This window comes from Thalassophryne amazonica, chromosome 8 (genome assembly GCF_902500255.1).
Source record: "Thalassophryne amazonica chromosome 8, fThaAma1.1, whole genome shotgun sequence".
NCBI lineage: Eukaryota > Metazoa > Chordata > Actinopteri > Batrachoidiformes > Batrachoididae > Thalassophryne > Thalassophryne amazonica.
In genome coordinates this window covers 101,844,550-101,866,948 of record NC_047110.1, presented here as the reverse complement: position 1 = coordinate 101,866,948, position 22,399 = coordinate 101,844,550, and the positions used below count along the sequence as shown (strand labels likewise).

The following is a 22,399-nucleotide window of genomic DNA, read 5'->3' as shown; positions in this document are numbered from 1 at the left end:
AGGTCTGTAATTTTTATCGTAGGTACACTTCAAATGGTAAATGGACTGCATTTATATAGCGCTTTTCCATCTGCATCAGACGCTCAAAGCGCTTTACAATCATGCCTCACATTCACCCCGATGTCAGGGTGCTGCCATACAAGGCGCTCACTACACACCGGGAGCAATAGGGGATTAAAGGCCTTGCCCAAGGGCCCTTAGTGATTTTCCAGTCAGGCGGGGATTTGAGCCCATGATCTTCTGGACTCAAGCCCAACACCTTAACCACTAGACCATCACTGTTATGTGTCGACGCGGGTTGAGGAGCGGACCTGCGTCTGATGGAACCCAGCGCCAAAACAACCAGAAAGCGGTTCCAATAACAAAACAATTTATTTTCCCCCTTCTGTGCAATACAAAGTGTACAAACGTAAATGCGTCTGTCTGGCGGAATGAAGGACGGCGCGCTCTCCAGCGCCCAAAAGGATCAAAGCCCGGCGCTTCTGGACCCACGTTCACCCCCAAACACCCCCCAGGTGGACACGACAAACCGACTCTGCGAAGGATAGAAAAGGTGAGGTAAGTCAGCAGCTACAACTAATATCCTTCAAAGGCACACACTATCAGCAACACATTCAGGTCTGAATTTAAGCTTTATGTAAATGAGCAGCTTCTCACAACAGGTGGAGGATCATCAGTCCGCACGCCACGGCAGTGAGAAGCAAGCTGCACAACTCTCATCAATATTCACATATACTGCATAACAAAATACCAAATTACTGTTAATTATTCAGACAATCAAATCACCTCTGATGTGTGCTGACAGCATGTGTCCCTCACCCATCCTCCTTCACCGGCACGATGTGTCAAACCCAGGCGCGGTCCTCAGCGTCTCACAAACGAACATCACAAGGTCGAGTTCCCGGCAATTCTGCTTAAATCACACATGGCTTAAATGCAGAACGCCATCTCATTATCTGCGTCAGCTGAAAGTCTTTAAGGTTGCACGTGAGCACCATCCACAGGTGCTGCACATCACGTTGATGAGGGTGAAGGACTCTTCTGCCAGCACCTTCTCCACAGACAATAAATCAGTTTGCATACCACCTGGAGAGCAAAGAAAAGAAAAGAACACCAAAATGCCCAGCCAACCCCCCCCCCAACACACAACAATCACCTCCCCTTCAACTGAGAGACAGAATCTAAAAAAAAAAAAAAAAAAAAAAAAAAAAATCCATAAAATCACATTGTATATAATTAAATAATTAAAAATATTAAAGTATTTGACCCCCTAGTAACCAGTAAGAATTCTGTCTCTCACAGACCTGTTAGTTTTTCTTTAAGAAGTCCTCCTATTCTGCACTCATTACCTGTATTAATTGCACCTATTTGAACTCGTTACCTGTATAAAAGACACCTGTTCACACACTCAATCAATCACACTCCAACCTATCCAGCATAGCCAAGACCAAAGAGCTGTCTAAGGACACCAGGGACATATGTGTAGACCTGCACAAGGCTGGGATGGGCTACAGGACAATAGGCAAGCACCTTGGTGAGAAGAAAACAACTTCTTTTTTGTCTTTCAGCTGTTCCCGTTAGGGGTCGCAACAGCAGATCAATCGTTTCCATCTCACCCTGTCCTCTGTATCTTCCTCTGTCACACCAACCACCTGCATGTCCTCCCTCAGCACATCCGTAAACCTCCTCTTTGGTCTCCCTCTTCTCCTCCTGCCTGGTGGCTCCATCCTCAGCATCCTTCTCCCTATATACCCTGGGTCCCTCCTCTGCACATGTCCAAACCATCTCAGTCTCGCCTCTCTGACTTTGTCTCCAAACCGTCCCACCTGAGCTACACCCTCTGATATGTTCATTCCTAATCTTGTCCATTGTCATTACTCCCAAAGAGAATTTCAACATCTTCAGCTCTGCCACCTCCAGCTCTGCCTCCTGTCTTTTTGTTAGTGCCACCATCTCTAAGCCGTACAACATAGCTGGTCTCACTACTGTCTTGTAGACTTTCCCCTTCACTCTTGCTGATATTCTTCGGTCACAAATCACTCCTGCCACCTTTCTCCATCCACTCTACCCTGCCTGCGCTCTCTTCATCTCTTTACCACACTCTCCATTACTTTGAATAGTTGACCCCAAATATTTAAACTCATCTACTTTCACCACTTCTACTCCTTGTAACTGCACTATTCCACTGGGCTCCTTCCCATTCACACACATGTACTCAGTCTTGCTTCTACTGATGATCATTCCCCTTCTCTCCAGACCATATCTTCACCTCTCCAGACTAGACTCAACTTGCTCTCTACTCTCACTCTCGCAATGTCATCTGCGAACATCATAGTCCATGGGGACTCCTGTCCGATCTCATCCATCAACCTGTCCATCACCACTGTGAACAAGAAAGGACTCAGAGCTGATCCTTGGTGTAATCCCACCTCCACCTTGAATGAGTCTGTCATTCCGACTGCGCATCTCACACTATTCTTGTACATGTCCTGCACTACCCTAACATACTTCTCTGCCACTCCAGACTTCCTCATACGATACTACAGCTCTTCTCTTGGCACCCTGTCAAACTTTTCTAAGACCACAAACACAATGTAACTCTTTCTGGCCTTCTCTGTACTTCAACAGTATTCTCAGAGCAAATGTTGCATCTGTAGTGCTCTTTCGAGATTTTGGCAAACAATCTCCTTCCCTCAGTAAGAGCACTGAAGATGGGTCATGGCTGGATCTTCCAGCATGACAATGACCCCAAACACACAGCCAGGGCAACTAAGGAGGGGCTCTGTAAGAAGCATTTCAAGGTCCTGGAGTGGCCTGGCCAGTCTCCAGACCTGAACTCAATAGAAAATCTTCAGAGGGAGCTGAAACTCCAAACCTGAAAGATTTGGAGAAGATCTTTATGGAGGAGTGGACCAAAATCCCTGCTGCAGTGTGTGAAAACTTGGTCAAGAACTACAGGAAATGTCTGGCCTCTGTAATGGCAAGCAAATGTTTCTGTACCAGTTGTTAAGGTCTGTTTTTCTAGGGGGTCAAATACTTATTTCATGCAATAAAATGCAAATTGATTATTTAAAAATCATACAATGTGATTTTCTGGATTTTTTTTTTTTTTTTTTTTTTTTTTTTTTTTTTTTTTAAGATTCTGTGTCTTACAGGTGAAGTGTACCTATGAACTCTCCATTCTTTGTAGGTGGGAAAACCTGCAAAATTGACAGTGGATCAAATACTTATTTCCCCCACTGTATATACCGGATTTTGTATAACAGATTTTTCGCTCACATCAGATAAATGTCCTGTCCGATCACAATGTATTTCCATTAAAAACCCTGAGCAGTCTGGACGTGCAGAGGTACAAATTAAAGTTCACCTCTGACACTCACCGATTTGTGGAAAGTGGGAGAGAAATCATTTCTGTGATTAAAAGTCCAACCGTTTAGTTTTTTCACACCGTGTTCAGACTCAGACCCGCAGTCTGACGTGCACCTGTTAAATCACACACAAAAGGCTGTGATTTGACACTTTTCTGCTTTTAATCCTTTGTCTGCCATCATATTATAATAGTTTTTATAGCGCACACCCTGATAAATGGATCAGAAAAGTCCACATCACATTTATAGCACGAAGAGGAAAGTGTACAGCTTACCTTTGATTTGGAGGTGATGATTGTAGAAAGAACAACTTGTTGAGGGTCAAATTAGTCCGGAATAAAGCATAATCTAGAGACGGAGAACTTTAAAACTGTCACACACATCATTGCATGACAGAGTTACAGAGCTGCAGCTGCATAAATCAGGCTTTAAATTAATTAAATAAACCATCATAAATTGTAAATTTATGTACATTTGATAGCATAACTATTTTTATATTTATTTTCATCATACCTGTACCTGGATATGTTGCTCTATGTGCTTAAATGAATTAAAAAAAATGCTGAAAACATAAAAGTTCATTCAGTAATTCAGTGTAGTTGGACCCAAAATGGCACCATGTTCTGAGTTGATGCCACTCTCTCTATTAAGGCACTCTAGGGGGACCTGAGTGATGTTTCCTCCTGACCACAGAATATAAAACATACCAGCTATAGGAGGAGCTTCATTGTATAAATGTCTTCCCAGGCAGATTTCTTTGTCAGACGGATCGCTTCTGAACCTCTGACAGAGATTTGTTGTTGTTTGTTTGTTTTAATAAAGCTGTCTAATGTCTAACAACCTTGTCACTTCAGACTTTCCACCACATTTACTCTGTTTAACTCCTGAGCCCGGCATCAGGCACCACAGTATTCTACCGCTTTAAAAAAAAGTATTTGTAGCATTTTGTGAAAACTTTGATTATCAATATCTCAAAACTGTTATTTTGTGACTTTAGTACTTCATGTACCCAGGTCTATTTTTTTTTATTAAATCCTTTTTTGTTGTTTTTTGCCAGGATGCCTATGAAAGACACATGCAGCTGTTGGATGAGAACAAGAAGACCCGAATTCCTGGAAAATCACGACATTTTATCGATTGCTACCTGGATGAACTGGATAAGGTCTGTGTGCAGGAAAAAGTAGTTTAAGTAGCTGAAACCGTCCTTGTTATTGTACAGGTAGATGTTGTCGCTGGTGTAGTTTTCCATGAGGAACAGCAGTGTGATTTATATTCATGTGGGTTTTCCTCTGTCTCTTCTTTCAAAGCGAGGAGATGACGGCTCGTCATTTTCTGAAGCTCAGCTCTGTACTGTGCTGATGGATCTCCACTTTGCTGCCACTGACACCACAGCCAACACCCTCCTCTCCGCCTTCTTGTACCTCATGAACCATCCACAGATACAGGGTCAGTCTCACTCTGGATCCTCAGACCCACTGTTGTGGTCAACTTAATATGATGATGTCACAAAGCCTCTTTAATGCACAATTGTTTCAGTGTAGTTATGTCATATGGAGACTGAAATAAAAAACAACAACAAAAAAAAACACTTCACTGTGATGGTCAGCAGGATGCCTCAGAAGACGTCAGCTTGAGTTTACTTTGCTCTGAAGTTAGGCCATTAAATTTTGGATTTGCCTTTGAGCTTTGATCCTAATTCAGTTCACTGTTCACGACCAAAGATGAGTAACCAAGATCAAAGTTCATGATCAAAGAATGAGTAATCAGGATAAAATATTAGCAATCAGGATCAAAGCTTGGTGATTAGGCTCAAAGGTCAGCATCCGCCCCTTCAGCCAAATTCATTTGATCTTAACTTCAAGATTGAAGAAATCATTCAATCAGTTATCAGGATCCAAGTTCAGTAACCAGAATCAATTGTCAGCGATTGGGACGAAAGATGAGTGATCAGGATCAAAGATTAGCAATCAGGATCAAAGCTCTGTGATTAGGCTCAAAGGTCAGTATATGCTCCTTCAGCCAAATTCATTTGATCTTAACTTCAAGATTGAAGAAATCATTCAATCAGTTATCAGAATCCAAGTTCAGTAACCAGAATCAAATGTCAGCGATTGGGACGAAAGATGAGTGATCAGGATCAAAGATTAGCAATCAGGATCAAAGCTTGGTGATTAGGCTCAAAGGTCAGTATCTGCTCCTTCAGCCAAATTCATGTGATCTTAACTTCAAGATTGAAGAAATCATTCAATCAGTTATCAGGATCCAAGTTCAGTAACCAGAATCAAATGTCAGCAATTGGGATGAAAGATGAGTGATCAGGATCAAAGATTAGCAATCAGGATCAAAGCTTGGTGATTAGGCTCAAAGGTCAGCATCTGCTCCTTCAGCCAAATTCATTTGATCTTAACTTCAAGATTGAAGAAATCATTCAGTCAGTTATCAGGATCCAAGTTCAGTAACCAGAATCAAATGTCAGTGATTGGGATGAAAGGTGAGTGATCAGGATCAAAGCATGGTGACACAAAATAAATAAATAAATCAGGAACACATCTTATTGTCCTGGGCCCTTATTCACTAAGGCTTCACCTTATCCTAAGGCTAAAAGTCTTAAGGATGCTTAGTCTAGTCTAGTCTAGTCTTTCTTAGAATTTTCCCCACGTAACGTGATGTTGGTGCACGTTTAGACAAGGGTTTGGCTAAAATTCCTTGCTAGGAATCTTTAGGCTAAGTTGGGAGCTCCCTGAGAGGACTCAGAGTCTTTGTGAATCAGGGACCTGGTGTACAGGTGAGTCAGCAGGAGCATGAAGGAACAGGACAAAACCTGGGAGGCAAAGAACACTGAACTGCACAGCAGCACAAACAGCACCCACAAGAACAATCTGGCAACTGAGTAGAAACTGTGACAAACTGAAATAGTGACAGGTAATAAGGAGACGAGAGACAGGTGTGTGACTGTGATGAGGAAGAGCTGTGAGGAATATCAAGTTGCAGGGTCACGTGCCTACAAATACACAGACTGACAAACAGTGCAGCATCAAACTACAAGGAACCCAGGCTGAGAAGAACTTAAACCCTAAATGAGACACTAAAAGACCAGTGTAGGAAACTAAAGCAGAACTCAAATAATGGTGAAAGAATAAAACAAAGGTAAAGTAACCAAAAAAACAACACAATTCTGGAGGTTGGTTTGTTGCTTCATTTAAAGTAAAGTGGTCTTTCAGGTCTTTGGGGAGGTACAGAATGTGCCTTCTGAGTTCCCTTCTAGTTAATCTGTCCCTGATGTTTGTCTTTCTGTATGTTTCAGAGCGCTGTCAGCAGGAAATAGACATGGTTCTAGATGGGAGGGATGAAGCCAGTTCTGAGGACAGGCACAACATGCCTTACGTGCAGGTATTAATACGAGTGGAGCGGCGCAAGGCGCTCTATGGTAGATGAAGGCACAAACCGGAAATGGCACAAAAAATCTCTGCAGTGGGGAAAAATCCACAAACCGACGGTGGACAAACATGGACATTAGACATGGACAAAGAAGAGACGACGCCGCATTGGTTACTGTGGCGCAAGAAATGCGGCCGCCATCTTGGACCAGTCATCGTAGTGATTCTATCACAAGGCCGACGTTACACCAATATAGACATTACAAAGAGGTGTAGGTGTATTGGTTGCTGAGGTGCAAGAAATGCGGCCGCCATCTTGAAGTGGTCATCGTAGTGATTCTATCACAAGGCCGATGGTAGACGAATATAGACATCATAAAGAAGAGTAGACGCCGCATTGGTTGTTGAGGTACAAGAAATGCGGCCACCGTCTTGGAGTGGTCATCGTGATTCAATCACAAGGCACAGTGAAGATTTGATTTTATAATCTTATTTTCTTTTTTAATCTTTCTAATATAATATATGTAAAATTCCAAGTGTTCCAATACTTTTGGAGGGCGCTGTATCCTAAGCTTATGATGAGTGCAAAATGAGTGTGGTATTATTACTCTTTTGTTTAAGAATGTTTAATTTTCACTGTTGCTGCACTTTGTGTCAAATCATAGTCATATCTTATGTCATATTGATATGACAATATTGCAATATGATAATTTGGCCATATTGTAGGCAAAAAAACAAAAAATGCTTAAAAAGGTGGGGGGTCTGGGGGGAGCGGGGCCCCTCAGAAGCTGAAAGGCAAAAAATAAATAAATAATTAAAAGGTGGGAACCTGAAAGGTTTTAGACATGCTCCACTGAAGCATTTACTCAAAAAAGTCTGAAGGACCTAAATGACATGGTGAGATGCTGAAGAGCTTCATGTACTTGACATATACATATTATCTGAGTTCATAACTTTCACATATGGGTTGGTGCGGCTCTACGTCACATCCGGATAGGAGCGTGACTGCAACAAATGGGATTTGCTCTCAGCGGTTTGTTTTCAGCGGCTCTGCCATTTCTAGCCAGTGAGGGGGACACTTCCGGGCTGCGTGCGCAGTAAATGCCCTGCTGTCCACGGGAGTCCATATGTTCTGTAGTAAGTTCAAAGAAGTATTAGTTGTTAAATTGTGCTCGAGCTTCTACAATAAGTATTACCACAGTACTGACACTTTACTGGCTGTGTGTCTTACTCAGGCTGTCATTCATGAGATCCAGAGGACAGCTGACACGGTTCCTCTTGCCGTTTTCCACTGCACCACTAACGACACCGAGCTGATGGGATACTCCATACCAAAGGTCAGTAATCCTCATTAAACTCAAAGAACAAATTGATCATTGAATTCTTGCCATTTTAAAACTGCTGTGAGACTTTGAGTACCATAGTAGCACATACCTTCACCAAGGCCACACTCTAAAAAAACTAACTGCTGATGTCACAATTTGCATAATTTTTTCGTTATTTCAACTTAGTAATTTCAACTTTCACCTGAGTTAATGCCAAAAGACTTCTCTAGTTAATGTCATGCTCGGCCCTGATCGGGGTTATGGTTTAATTTTTTTCCCCTTTCTTAGACCCACCTTCTGCCCAAGCTCTGTTTTATTAGTTATTTATCATGTGTTTATTCTCTGTTCTATTTTGCTTTGTCACTTTGTTTCTTTGTTACTTTTCATTCTTTAGACATTGTCCAGTTCCATTCTAGTTCTGCAAGATTGTGTTTTCATTGTTTATCATTTAGTTGTCATCTGTTAATTTTTGCTGTTCTCATTTCTATTTTCTGTTCTTTATTATTGGATTTTGCTTTCAGTTTATTATGTAGTCTTTGCTTGCTGGTTTTGTCATCCAGTTATCTTTATTGTATTCTTCAGGCATTTGTCAGTTCCAGTTTAGTTTTGTCTTTGTGTTTCCGTTCTTATTTTCCCCTGATCAGTTCTCATGTAGTTTCTTCTAGTTCTTATGCTCATGTCTGATTTTAGTTTCTGTCACAGTCGTATTATATTCTGTTTTAGCTCTGTTCATGGTTCCCTGTTATTCCTCGCGCCCAGCTTATTATGTTCACTCTACACCCCGCACCTACCATTATGTCTTTGTCCCTCACTTTGATTCAGCCTGTTTAGTGTTTCCATTCACTCATTTTCTTGGCACCTGTTCACATATCTTGGTATCTGACATCACTCCACTTTGTCCACTCACTTCCCCACTGTCTTGCCCATGTATACTCTTTGTCCACTAGCCACGCCCTTTTCTAGATTGTTCCTCACGTGCACCAAATTAACACCTGCTTCACATCACCCTGATTTGTTTGCTTCTTATTTAAACCATCAGTCTCACAGATCACCACCAGTTTGTCATCGCTTCTAGCACATATTCCAGCCTTTTGTATTCAGTCCTGATTTGTCTTGCCCTGTACCAGTATCTTGCTCCGTGTTTCTTGACCGCGCCTTTTTCCCATGACTGTTTGCTCGTGCCGCCGACCCCTGCATGGATATGACTGCATTTTTGCCTTACCCTGTTTGTACCTCTGCTCCGCTGCCTGACAACCTATGTACCGAACCTCAGCCTGAAATAAACATGATAACTACTTTTACTCCAAAGCCCGGTCTGGGAGTTTGTATTGTGGGTCCACACTCTCTAGGTGTCGGGCTTCTGCCCGGCCTGACTGTTAAGTTGAAATAACGTTAACAAATCTGTGCAAATTGTTACATCACTTTTTTCGCTGAGACGGTTGTGAATTTTAGCTTAGTACTTTACTCTTGTGTTAATCTTAGGAGTGGTTTACTTGTAAGAGGGTTTTTTCTGTTCCTACAAGTCTAATACTTCTGCTACTCTTTCAGTGTAATTGCTGTGAATTTTAATTCATTTTTTTACATCTGTGTGAGCCTTAGGAGTGGTTAGCTTATCCAATATTGGTTAGCTCGTGCTTGCTTGGTGATACTCTTGAATTTCTTAGTGCACAAAGTACACTACTTTATCTACTTTACACCCTCCGTAAAGGTTGTATGATGTTGGAAGATAGGGTAGCTCTCTTAGAGAGCCATGTCCGTAAGTTAGAGCAGCTTCTTAGCTCAGTGGAGTTAAATGTTACGGGCACTCCAGATGACAAATTGTGGATGAGCCTGGACATGTCAGAACATGTTCTGTGACGCTTCATCACGGCGTTGCTTTGCGTGTCGCGGCACCCGTGACGCGTGGAATTCCTCCACATGTCTCTTAATTTGCCGAAAAAGTGCTGATGTCCACGTCTTTTCACAATTCCTGTGCTAGTCCAGACGACGTCCCGGATAAAACACAGTGTCCAGTTTGGAAATGAATGGCACATTCCACTTTTAACGAGGAGTTTTTGTCATGGAAAGGAGCGGACGCTTCGCGCGTCACGACGGCAAGAGAGACAAAGAACACCTCCGTTTCGGAGTGCCAGAAGGACAAGCTGGGACATGTCCAGCTCTTCACAATTTCTCTGATACTCACTCGACTGGTAAGCACTGAAAGGCATGTCCCAGCTTGTCCTTCTGCCACTCCGAAACGGAGGTATTTTTTGTCTCTCTTGCAGTGGTGACGCGCGAAGCGTCTGCTCCTTTCCATGACAAAAACTCCTCGTTAAAAGTGGAATGTGCCGTTCATTTCCAAACTGGACGCTGTGTTTTATCCGGGACGTTGTCTGGACTAGCACAGGAGTTGTGAAAAGACGTGGACATCAGCACTTTTTCAGCAAATTGAGAGACATGCGGAGGAATTCGGAGGGTGCCGCGATGCGCAAAGCAACGCCGTGATGAAGCGACACAGAACATGTTCTGCCATGGCCATGCTCGTCCACAATTTCTTGGATAATCACTCGACTGAAAAACCACCGACAGCTGTCTGAACACCATCTCAAAGCCGTCCTGTGAGACCAAAACGGAGGTGGTTTTGTGTCGGTCCAGCAGCAAATCCATCGTGACGCGTGAAGCGTCCGCTCGGCTTTCCATGACAAAATCTCTTGTTAAAGGTGAAATCTGCAGGAAAATAGTTGATGTCCAGCTCTTGTGATAACCAGAGAAATTGCACACGATGGTCATGGATCCACAGAGTGATCCGTTTAGAAATGAAATGGTCGCTCAGCCTGTCGATGGCAGCTGGAGTGCGGCGCGCCCCACAGCTGCTGTAGGCCATCCTTAAAGGGACAGTAACATCCCTTAATGTCTTTGAAGCCCATAAAATTTTCACCAAAAACCACCTGAATTTCTCGAATGGTGTCCACATGGATGTGCCTCACAGTTTCTAAAAAAAATTTGATCAAGCAAAGCGGCAGTCTCTCAGCCATTTCCCTGACAATGAAAATCCGCCGAGGGGGGTGGACCACTCCTCCCTCAAAGCCTGCTCACAGGCGAATGACAACCGACAGGCATGAAAAAAATCACGCATGCGCATGAAGGTTCAAGGTTGGCTCACGCAAGTATACGTGATTCAAATCCATATGGGTTTTTTAAAAAAATAAGGTCGGATACTTTTCTAATAGACCTCGTATATCACTACGCCGATGCATCAACTCCTCAACTAAGACTGAACTTGAAGCTAGACTTCCTGATGTCAGCTTCACATTTGGCAAATACCCAATCAGTAGACAGTCTTGTGGATAGTTTAAACTCAGTGCTCAAAACTACACTCGACATGATTGCGTCACCTGTGTTAAAACCACGCTCCCCCCAAATCGCAGTCACCTTGGTTCAATGATTACCTGCGTGACCTCAAGCATAAAATGGAAATGGCGTCGTTCAAAATTAGAAGTATTCCACCTTGCGTGGCGTGATGCTATCTTAGACTATAAGCATGCATTATTAGTGATCGATCTCTGCTCCCCTCCACAGCATGTCTTTTTCCTGGTTCTCTCCCTCAGCCCCAACCAGTCCCAGCAGAAGACTGCCCCTCCCTGAGCCTGGTTCTGCTGGAGGTTTCTTCCTGTTAAAAGGGAGTTTTTCCTTCCCACTGTAGCCAAGTGCTTGCTCACAGGGTGTCGTTTTGACCGTTGGGGTTTTGCATAATTATTGTATGGCCTTGCCTTACAATATAAAGCGCCTTGGGGCAACTGTTTGTTGTGATTTGGCCCTATATAAAAAAAAATTGATTGATTGATTGATTGATTGGCTACAAAGCGTACCCATTACTCTGATTTGATGAAGAAAAACAAGCATAACTTAAAGTTCTTGTTTGACATGGTGGCAACACATTCATGAACAACCACCTGTAGTTTGCTCTCCTTTTACAGCACAAGATTTCCTGGATTACTTTGAGCAGAAAATAGAAGACATTAGGTTAAACATGTCCCAGCTTGCCTTAACCCAGCCACTACACCCTGCTATTGAGGTGGGTATCATTAAAGAGGAATTACCTAGATTTACAGAATTTGATAGTATCTCTCTAGGCATGCTGATGAAACCCGTAACGTCAACAAAAAGCACAACCTGTTTATTTGATCCTATACCAACAAAACTGTTTAAGGACCTGTGGCCCACTCTTGGGCCGACTGTGCTGGAAATGATTAATCTTGGTTGAGGTTCATAGAGTTGATGCAGTTGATGGCTGACTGCTTGGATGTGAAACCAAAACAGTCACTGAGTAGCAAGCTGCAGAATCTTGCTGAAAGTCACCTTTGGAAGTACCTTTCCTGCTGCAGAGACAGTAAAATATGGCTATGCTTAGTGCAGTATAGGCAACTGCCTTTTTCTTTTTGGAGAGGAAAAACAAGTCATTCCTTCCAGTTAATTTGCATACCTGTCACCCAAATAAAAGCAAATATTCTTTGCAGTACAAAGAGCTTAGCATCACCACCACCCTGAAGAACATCAGGCCTAACACTACGGATCGCTACAGCATTATACTGTATGTCCGAAGTTCTTTCACTATCTTTACAATCTCAGAAAGATTCAGTGGTCTGCAGATAAGTGGTGGATCTTTTTTTTTTTCATTTCATTTATTTTCTGCCGATTATTTGGATCCAAATGGCAGTAGAACAAACATCTTACACTTCCCTACCCTTGGCCAACTCCTCTAATTCTTCCTGGGGAATCCCGAAGTGTTCCCAAGCCAGCTGGGAAATATAATCCCTCCATCATGTCCTAGGTCTTTCCTGGGGTCTCCTCCCAGCTGGATGTGTTTGGAAGGCCTGTCTAGGGAAGCCACCAGGGGGCAGCTTCATCTTCCACATCAGATGAAGCTCATCGTTCTTAATGAGAGATATCACCCACATGACATGCCTCGGGTTTGAAGCTCGGTGCCAGTGTGCAGTGGACAACCCTCCAGCACTACACAGGTCACCTCCCTCCGGAGATGGGACGTTGAGTGCTTTCTGGTGGTTTCATCATTTTCATTACACTGCCATCCTCTGAAGGCACCAACTGAGTGACTTAAATGAATCAAGTCCGATCGCGGTCGATCGCGGGCTGAGTTCCAGTCGATTGCATGAAAAAAAAAATCTGTCCCTGAACTCGAAAGAATTTAGTGCTGCTATAACAGACTGATGCAGCAGGTGGCAGCAATGCACCAACAAGGACGCCGGATGCTGTTAAACACCAGAGAAGAAGAGCTCTTCTATGGTGGATAAGAAACAAAAAAATATAATTTTCATCCTGGATTTTTTTTTTTTTTTTCATTTATTCACATGGCAAATCCATCTGTCTTAATCATCAGAGCAGTAAATTGATCAGTCCGCGTGAACACCGCGTAGATCGCTGCTGCGTTCATGTACCGTCGGAAATTATAGCTTGTTTGCTTGGATTATTTTTTATGTGGGTGGGGGTTCTGCTTCACTGGGCTCAGGCACCTTATATAGGCCAGAATGATTTTTTTTTTTTACCAAAAATAAAACAAAAACCACACTCCTGCCATGAGCAACAGCTGAGTATGAAACAACTCAGCTGTTGCTCATGGCAACAGTGCTGTAATTACTGACGGTACCTGAACGCAGCAGCGTTCTGCGTGACGTTCACATGGAGTGATCAATATGCTGCTCCAACGATATATTCAATCATCTTTAGACTTATCTCTATTACCCCTTTTCACAGTTGTGTTATAAACCTAAATATCTGGCTTAGTAACGTAATACAGTTGATACCCTTTGATCTTTTCAGGTCATGCGCGTCCTGTGCCTTTCAGTCCAGCCCTTTCTGGAACGGTCTTCTGCCTGAAATTAAAGAATTTCTGAAATGTTCAAATCATGCTGAATATGCACAGCTTTTGGAATTGAAAGCATGTTTAAAAGCATATTACATGTGCTATCAAGCAGGTTGCAACAGTGTGACCTGCAGAACTTTCCACAGATGGACACAGAACGTAAGCACCAGGACAAAGAACGTGGATCCTAAGAGTCCACGTTATGATGATCACGTGCAGAGCATCTTGTCAGAATTTGACAGGCATTTCACTGACTGCCTCCAAAGAGCCTGTTGTCAGTTTTCTCTGTTTTCCATTTGGGGAAAATATAGACGTGGACTGTATATCGTCCAAAGTGGCATCACTCTTCAACCTGGATCCTCACATTGAAAAATGACATTTAGCTCAGATCCTGAGCAACACATGACATGAATGTCCAAATCTGGAATTTAATGCAGACAGAGAGAGTCTGAGTGGCTGCTTACGGCTGCACTCAGCTCCTAATGTCCGGACTATGAGAGACCAGCTTCCTCCCCTCGGGGCAGAAGTCCCACTAATGTAGGGTACAACTTTTCCAAGTTCCAAGTTAAATCATGTTTTGCCTCAGTAGGATCTTTTCAAGTTCATGGATCATCAACATCTTTTGAGGAGTATAACTTTGGCATTGCCTCAGTCTGAAGTCTAAGATGCAACAACAGCAGGTGAATTATGTGTACATGTGCTTTAAAAAAAATCAACAACTTCTGTTTCTGTTTATTTGTTTACAGGGGACCATTGTCATTCCAAACCTGTCCTCAGTGCTGTTTGAGGAGGGTCAGTGGAAATTCCCTCATGACTTCAATCCAGAAAACTTTCTCAATGACAAAGGAGAGTTTGTCAAACCAGATGCCTTCATACCTTTTTCTGCAGGTTTGTGAATTGTTATAGCTGTGTTTACACAAATGTCATGGAACACACAAATCCTATGTTACTGTTTAACGTGTTAATTTGGTGGATTCACAGTAAAGTGCACCGTTAGCAGTCACATGTGAGAGGAACGTCTGCATCGAGAAGGGCAGATGGTGGAGAAACTAAATACGTAATTATCAGGAATAATATTTATTCACAAATTAAAACTGTTGCAAAATTTATGAAAATGGTCAAAAATGGTTGGCAGCTGTTTTTCTACACACAGTAAACTCATAGTAACACAGCGGACTGTCCCCTTGGAGACTTCCAATATCAACGAGTTCCCCTGATGAGCTGCGTATTTCATCCTATCTGCACCAACCAATAGGTGGCAGAGTTTGTTGTGAAACTGGTTAGTTGTGAAGCTTGATATCAGGATAACAATAGCTGGGGTGTTAGGGAGGGTTGCCAAAGAACCAAATCGTATTGGTTCAATCCCCAACACAATTATCCCCAAAAGGGACTAACTTCAACCTATTACTTTGATTATTAGTTTATAATTTAAAGAAATATGTGAACATAAAATGTTAATTTGTAAGATATTTTCTTTGTAATACATACGTCAGTCCACTCAGTGCAAACTGCAACCATATAACTTGAGAAACCTATTTTAATAATTTTTTGTCAATATTTAAAAAAATATGATGATACCATTAGTGGATAATGTGAAACACATAATTGTTTCTATTAAGTAAGTAGGTCCACTGGGTACGAAATACAGCTACCAAATTGTTCAGATATTTTTGTGGATTTTTTAAAACAAATTTTTATTTATTTATTATTATTTTTAATGAGCCCACAATTTGACCTACATGAACAATTTCGGTTGTAGTTTGTAAGTCTGATTGGGACCCACTGCAACTATAAGATTTTGAAAGAAGTTACTTTGTTGATTTTTAGTGAATATTTCAAAATAAGGTTAATCACTGCTCACAGGCCATCTAATTTAGGAAAATAATAAATGCTTTTCTTTTTTTTATTAGACTGCTCATTACAAACAGAATTCCTTCAATCTGTCAAAGTCTTTCAAGGACAAACAATCAGCAATCATGGAGACATTTCACATTTCAGAGGATGTTGCAATTGTCAAATGGTCTGTTGTGCTTTTGTTGAGATTAAAGGCCCCTTCACACATAGTGCGCATATGTACAACTCCAGGGCGACACCCATCAGACCAGTTGGTATGTGCGCACCACGAAACATTACACCGATGGGCAGGCGTGCACGATGCAACAGTGCCATCTGCACAATGTGGTATTGTGCAGCTGGTGTGAAGAAAAAAAAAAAAAAAAAAATGCATGCTACTTTGGTTCTGTGCACGTGGAAACACAGCAGCTTTTCCACTTCCACTTCACCCACAGGATTCAAACCCACGCCTTCTAAAAGCTGTGATTGCAGTCAGAAACTTTACCAAGTGAGCTACCATCACTGTTCTGAAAAAGGTGTTAAACACTGCCTTATATCAGGAAGCACATGGACTTATTAAAAAAAATGATGCACCATATACGAGGTCTATTAGAAAAGTATCCGCCCTTCTTATTTTTTTCAAAAACCATATGGATTTGAATCACGTGTGATTGCATCAGACAAGATTGAACCCTCGTGCGCATGCATGAGTTTTTCCATGCCTATCGGTTGCGTCATTCGCCTGTGAGCAGGCTTTGAGTGAGGAGTGGTCCACCCCCTCGGTGGATTTTCATTGTCAGGAAATGGCGGAATGATTTGGGCTTTTTTTTCCATCAGAATTTTTTCAGAAACTGTTAGAGACTGGCAGCTGGAAACCATTAGAAAAATTTATCTGGCTTTCGGTGAAAATTTTATGGGCTTCACAGAGAATAAGGACCGTTACTACAGCTTTAAGGACGGCTTTAAGGACGCTCGGCGCACCGCGCTCCGTGCCGCCATCGAGAGCCACAAACCACCGGATCATTTCTAAACGGATGGCTCTGTGGAGCCGGACCGTCGTGTGCACTTTCTCTGGTTATCACAAGAGCTGGATATCAACCATTTTCCGGCAGATTTCACTTTTAATAAGAGATTTTGTCATGGAAAGCCGAGCAGAGGCTTCGCGCGTCACGGCCGATTTGCTGATGGAGCGAGACAAAGGAACACCTCCGTTTTGGGCTGGACCACTCCTCACTCAAAGCCTGCTCACAGGCAAATGACGCAACCGACAGGCGTGGAAAAACTCACGCATGCGCATGAGGGTTCAAGCTTGTCTGATGCAATCACACGTGATTCAAATCCATATGGTTTTTGAAACCACCTCCATTTTGGTCTCACAAGACGGCTTTGAGATGGCGTTCAGACAGCTGTCGGTGGTTTTTCCAGCGAGTGATTATCCGAGAAATTGTGGATGTGCCTGGACATGCCAGAACATGTCCCATGAGGCTTCATCACGGCGTTGCTGTGCGCCATGCGGCACCGCCGCGACGCGCGAAGCCTCCGCTCCTCTTTCCATGACAAAAACTCCTGTAACAGTGGAATGTGCTGTTCCAAACTGGATGCTGTGTTTTATCCGGGACGTCATCTGACTAGCACAGGAATTGTGAAAAGACGTGGACATCAGCACTTTTTCGGCACATTGAGACAGACGTGCGGAGGAATTTGTCTCGCTCCATCAGCAAATTGGTCGTGACGCGCGAAGCCTCCGCTCGGCTTTCCATGACAAAATCTCTTGTTAAAAGTGAAATCTGCCGGAAAATGGCTGAAGTCCAGCTCTTGTGATAACCAGAGAAAGTGCACACGACAGTCTCGGATCCACAGAGCCATCCTTTTAGAAATGATCCAGTGGTTTGTGGCTCTCAATGGCGGCTCAGAGCGCGGCGCACCGAGCGTCCTTAAAGCTGTCCTTAAAGCTGTCATAACAGTCCTTATTCTCTGTGAAGCCCGTAAAATTTTCACCGAAAGCCAGATAAATTTTTCTAATGGTTTCCAGCTGCCAGTCTCTAACAGTTTCTGAAAAAATTCTGATGGAAAAAAAGCCCAAATCATTCTGCCATTTCCTGACAATGAAAATCCGCCGAGGGGGCTGGACCACTCCTCACTCAAAGCCTGCTCACAGGCAAATGACGCAACCGACAGGCGTGGAAAAACTCACGCATGCGCATGAGGGTTCAAGCTTGTCTGATGCAATCACACGTGATTCAAATCCATATGGTTTTTGAAAAAAATAATAAGGTCGGATACTTTTCTAATAGACCTCGTAAAAGCATTGCATTGTATTAAATCCCTCTTATGAAGCGGGCAACACAAATTATCTGTCTGTTCCTATGTACATGACCCATGGTCACTGAGGTACAGTCATGAAATGACACGAATGAGAAGCAGTTCACTCATCTCATTCATGTCCACATCTGCTTGCAACACGTGTCTTGTGGACGGCGCACCGCAGGACACTGCATCATGTGGTTAGAGCTCACGTGGGTGACGTGACAGTCAGATCGCCTGCTGCGTGTTATGACCTGACAGCCCATTTCAACCTGGGGGCAGCCTGCCATGTGCGCATCGTGCACTGCAGCCCGTCGCCACAGTGATATGTTTCTATTTATGTCCACTTGATGACAGCAAACAGACGTGGTGTCACAGTGGTCAGTTGTTAGTCCATGTCCGTTCAAACACAGTACTGTCCAGCTGGGATGTCCAGAATGACAGATCTCCACAGCCGCTTCTGTCATAACCAGACCTCCTGCCAGTTCAGCGCACACACCAAAGCCACACTCGTGGGGCACTTAGACAAATTTCACTGCAAGCACGACAGTGACTGTCTGCAGTCTGTTGTGCCAAGAGTGCTAATGGCCACACATTTTCTAAGTGCCATGCGAGCGGTGTTAGATGTTTGTGTGTGTCATCTGGAATTTGGCTGACACCTGCTGCGAGAGGGTTCGATGGGCTTGCACAGCACACACTCTGTCTTTCAGCCACTGGTGTGCGCAAATAGTTGTAGCAGCAGGTGTACGAGGCGTTGGAGGCAGGTACGAAATTACACGGTTTGCATACAATTCCTGCTTCATGCGCACTTAATGCACAATTTGACCAAATTCACACTATATGTGAAGCCCGTAAATCTGTAGAAACAGTGAATACTGGTTAGTGAATCTGTTGCATTTGGTTAGAGTCCATGGTTGTTATTTAAACCAGACGTTTATGTAATAGTGATAATTTAACCATATTCCAGACCTGAGTTAACCTTTGCTGTGTCCTGCAAGTACTCATGGGAATGTCAGTGTATAATAATCTGTGACCAAAATTTACATACATAAAAAACACCAAAGATACAACGTAACTGTCGGGCAGGTCATAAATCTGCAAAAATAAAAAAAGTTATCAGGAAAATAGGTTCAAGCTGAAGAAGGAGTCCTATTTATCTTTGTTGGTAGGTGGGACCCTAGAGGCAGCTGACAGGTACCGGCAGGCCAAGCGTGCTGCAGCATGTGCGGTCGCAGAGGCAAAAACTCGGGTCTGGGAGGAGTTCGGGGAGGCTATGGAGGAGGACTATCGGTCGGCCTCGAAGAGATTCTGGCAAACCATCCGACACCTCAGGAGGCGGAAGCAGCTCTCCACCAGCACTGTTTACGGTGCGGGTGGGGAGCTGTTGACCCTGACTGGGGATGTTGTCGGGCGGTGGAAGGAGTACTTCGAGGATCTCCTCAATCCCATCGTCACATCGTCCGAAGAGGAAGCAGAGACTGGGGACTCAGAGGCGGACTCATCCATTACCCAGGCCGAAGTCACCGAGGTGGTTAGAAAGCTCCTCGGTGGCAAGGCCCCTGGGGTGGATGAAATCCGCCTGAGTACCTTAAGTCTCTGGATGTTGTGGGGCTGTCTTGGCTGACACACCTCTGTAACATCGCGTAGCGATCGGGGACAGTGCCTCTGGATTGGCAGACCGGGGTGGTGGTCCCTCTGTTTAAGAAGGGGGACCGGAGGGTGTGTTCCAACTATAGGGGGATCACACTCCTCAGCCTCCCCGGTAAGGTCTATTCCAGAGTACTGGAGAGGAGAATTCGACCGATGGTCGAACCTTGGATTCAGGAGGAGCAGTGTGGTTTTCGTCCTGGTCACGGCACACTGGACCAGCTCTACACGCTCCATCGGGTGCTCGAAGGTTCATGGGAGTTTGCCCAACCAGTCCACATGTGTTTTGTGGATCTGGAGAAGGCATTCGACCGTGTCCCTCGGGGCACCCTGTGGGGAGTGCTCCGGGAGTACGAGGTCCGGGGTCCTTTAAGGGCTATCTGGTCCCTGTACGACCGCAGCAGGAGCTTGGTTCGCATTGCCGGTAGTAAGTCAAACCTGTTTCCAGTGCACATTGGCCTCCACCAGGGCTGCCCTTTGTCACCGGTTCTGTTCATTATTTTTATGGACAGAATTTCTACGTGCAGCCAGGGTGTAGAGGGGGTCTGATTTGGGAACCACAGAATCTCGTCTCTGCTGTTTGCGGACGATGTGGTTCTGTTGGCTTCGTCAAATCAGGACCTTCAGCGTGCACTGGGGCGGTTTGCAGCCGAGTGTGAAGCGTCCGGGATGAAAATCAGCACCTCCAAAGCCAAGGCCATGGTTCTCGACCGGAAAAAGGTGCTTTGCCCTCTTCAGGTCGGTGGAGTGTCCTTGCCTCAAGTGGAGGAGTTTAAGTATCTCGGGGTCTTGTTCACGAGTGAGGGACGGATGGAGCGTGAGATCGATAGACAGATCGGTGCAGCAGCTGCAGTGATGCGGTCGCTGTATCGGACCGTCGTGGTGAAGAGAGAGCTGAGTAGGGGGGGCAAAGCTCTCGATTTACCGATCGATCTACGTTCCGATCCTCACCTATGGTCATGAGATTTGGCTCATGACCGAAAGAACGAGGTCGCGAGTACAAGCGGCTGAGATGAGTTTCCTCCGCAGGGTGGCTGGGCGCTCCCTTAGAGATAGGGTGAGGAGCTCGGTCACTCGGGAGGAGCTCGGAGTCGAGCCGCTGCTCCTCCACGTCGAAAGGAGTCAGTTGAGGTGGCTCGGGCATCTTTTCCGGATGCCCCCTGGACGCCTCGCTGGAGAGGTGTTCCGGGCACGTCCCACTGGGAGGAGGCCCCGGGGAAGACCCAGGACACGCTGGAGGGACTACATCTCTCGGCTGGCTTGGGAACGCCTTTGGGTTCCCCCAGAGGAGCTGGGGGAGGTGTGTGTGGATCGGGATGTCTGGTCTGCTTTGCTTGAGCTGCTGCCCCTGCGACCCGACTCTGGATAAAGCGTAAGAAAATGGATGGATGGATGGATCATGAAAATAAATAATAGCATTAAAATCAAACATCTGCAAACTAGTATTTTGACATCTTTTGGTCCTTTTACCATTATTTTATTCATAAAACAAAGTTTTAATGTTAATATCAGGGCTGAGAAAGCAGCATGTTCTCTCGCCTGTGCTGGGAAATGTGAGTTTCATCAAATTTGTGATGTTTTCTTATCTGTTTAAAATCTCAGGTCCTCGGATGTGTCTCGGCGAGGGCTTGGCTCGTATGGAGCTTTTTCTCATCCTGGTGACTCTGCTGAGGAAATTCCAGTTTGTTTGGCCTCGGGCCCATATTTGGGCTAACTCAGACTCCCAAACCTTTATCTCATGGAGGTCCAACTCAGGAGGAGATCCTGATAGACCAAGAATGAAACCCATGCTCTGAGATCTGTTAGACAGCCAACAGTTTAACAGCTTAAAGAAGTGATGAAAGACCAACAGTACATCACCAAATAAAGAATGGAGTTTTTCACCAAATAAACTACAGTCTTGGTTTGTTTGTGGGGTTTGTTTTTTGCTAGTTTGGGAGTTCCTGTGACTTATACTCTGGTGCAACTAATTTCCTGAAAAATCACATTCTGCAATGGTGATGATAACAGGAGCAATCAGAGATTTCTGACAGCCACAGATCTGGATCACCTCCAAAATTCAGTGAAGTCTTCCATGCCCTAATATCTATGGTGCAAATTTGGTGAGAATCTGTCAAGTGGTCTTGATGTAATCCTTCAAAACCTATATCAAGTGAAATCTTCACCTAGAATCCAGATCAGCTCCAAAATTTAATAGTCTTCCATGGCCTGATATCTGTCTGTGGTGAAAATGTCATCAAAATCTGTGCAGTAGTTTTGACGTAAGCCTTAAAAGCCTATAAAGTGAAATCCTGGTCCTGAATCCGGTTCACTTCCAAAATTCAGTGGCGTCTTCCATGCCTTAATGTCTAGCTTTGGTGCAAATTTGGTGAGAATCCATGAAGTAATTTTGACATAATCCTCCAAAGCCTATATATATGAAGTGTAATCTTGATCCACAATCCGGATCAGGATCAGCTCCAAAATTTAATAGTCTTCCATGGCCTAATATCTATCTGTGGTGAAAATTATGTTAAAATCGGTGCAGTAGTTTTGACATAATCCTGCTCACAATCAGACAGACAAATAAACAATGATTTTATTACGTCTTTGGTGGACATAATAAATTGATACATTTTATGATGTAAGCTGACAGTGAGCGTCCCCTCTCTGAAAGACCAACAGCCTCCACTGCTAAAAGTACGC

General features: G+C 44.0%; 1 pseudogene; it reads left to right on the top strand.

Moving 5' to 3' along the window:
• LOC117516193 overlaps window positions 1-21,586 on the top strand; it is a 38,894-nt pseudogene extending 17,308 nt beyond the window's left edge.
• Window positions 21,587-22,399: the final 813 nt, after the last annotated feature.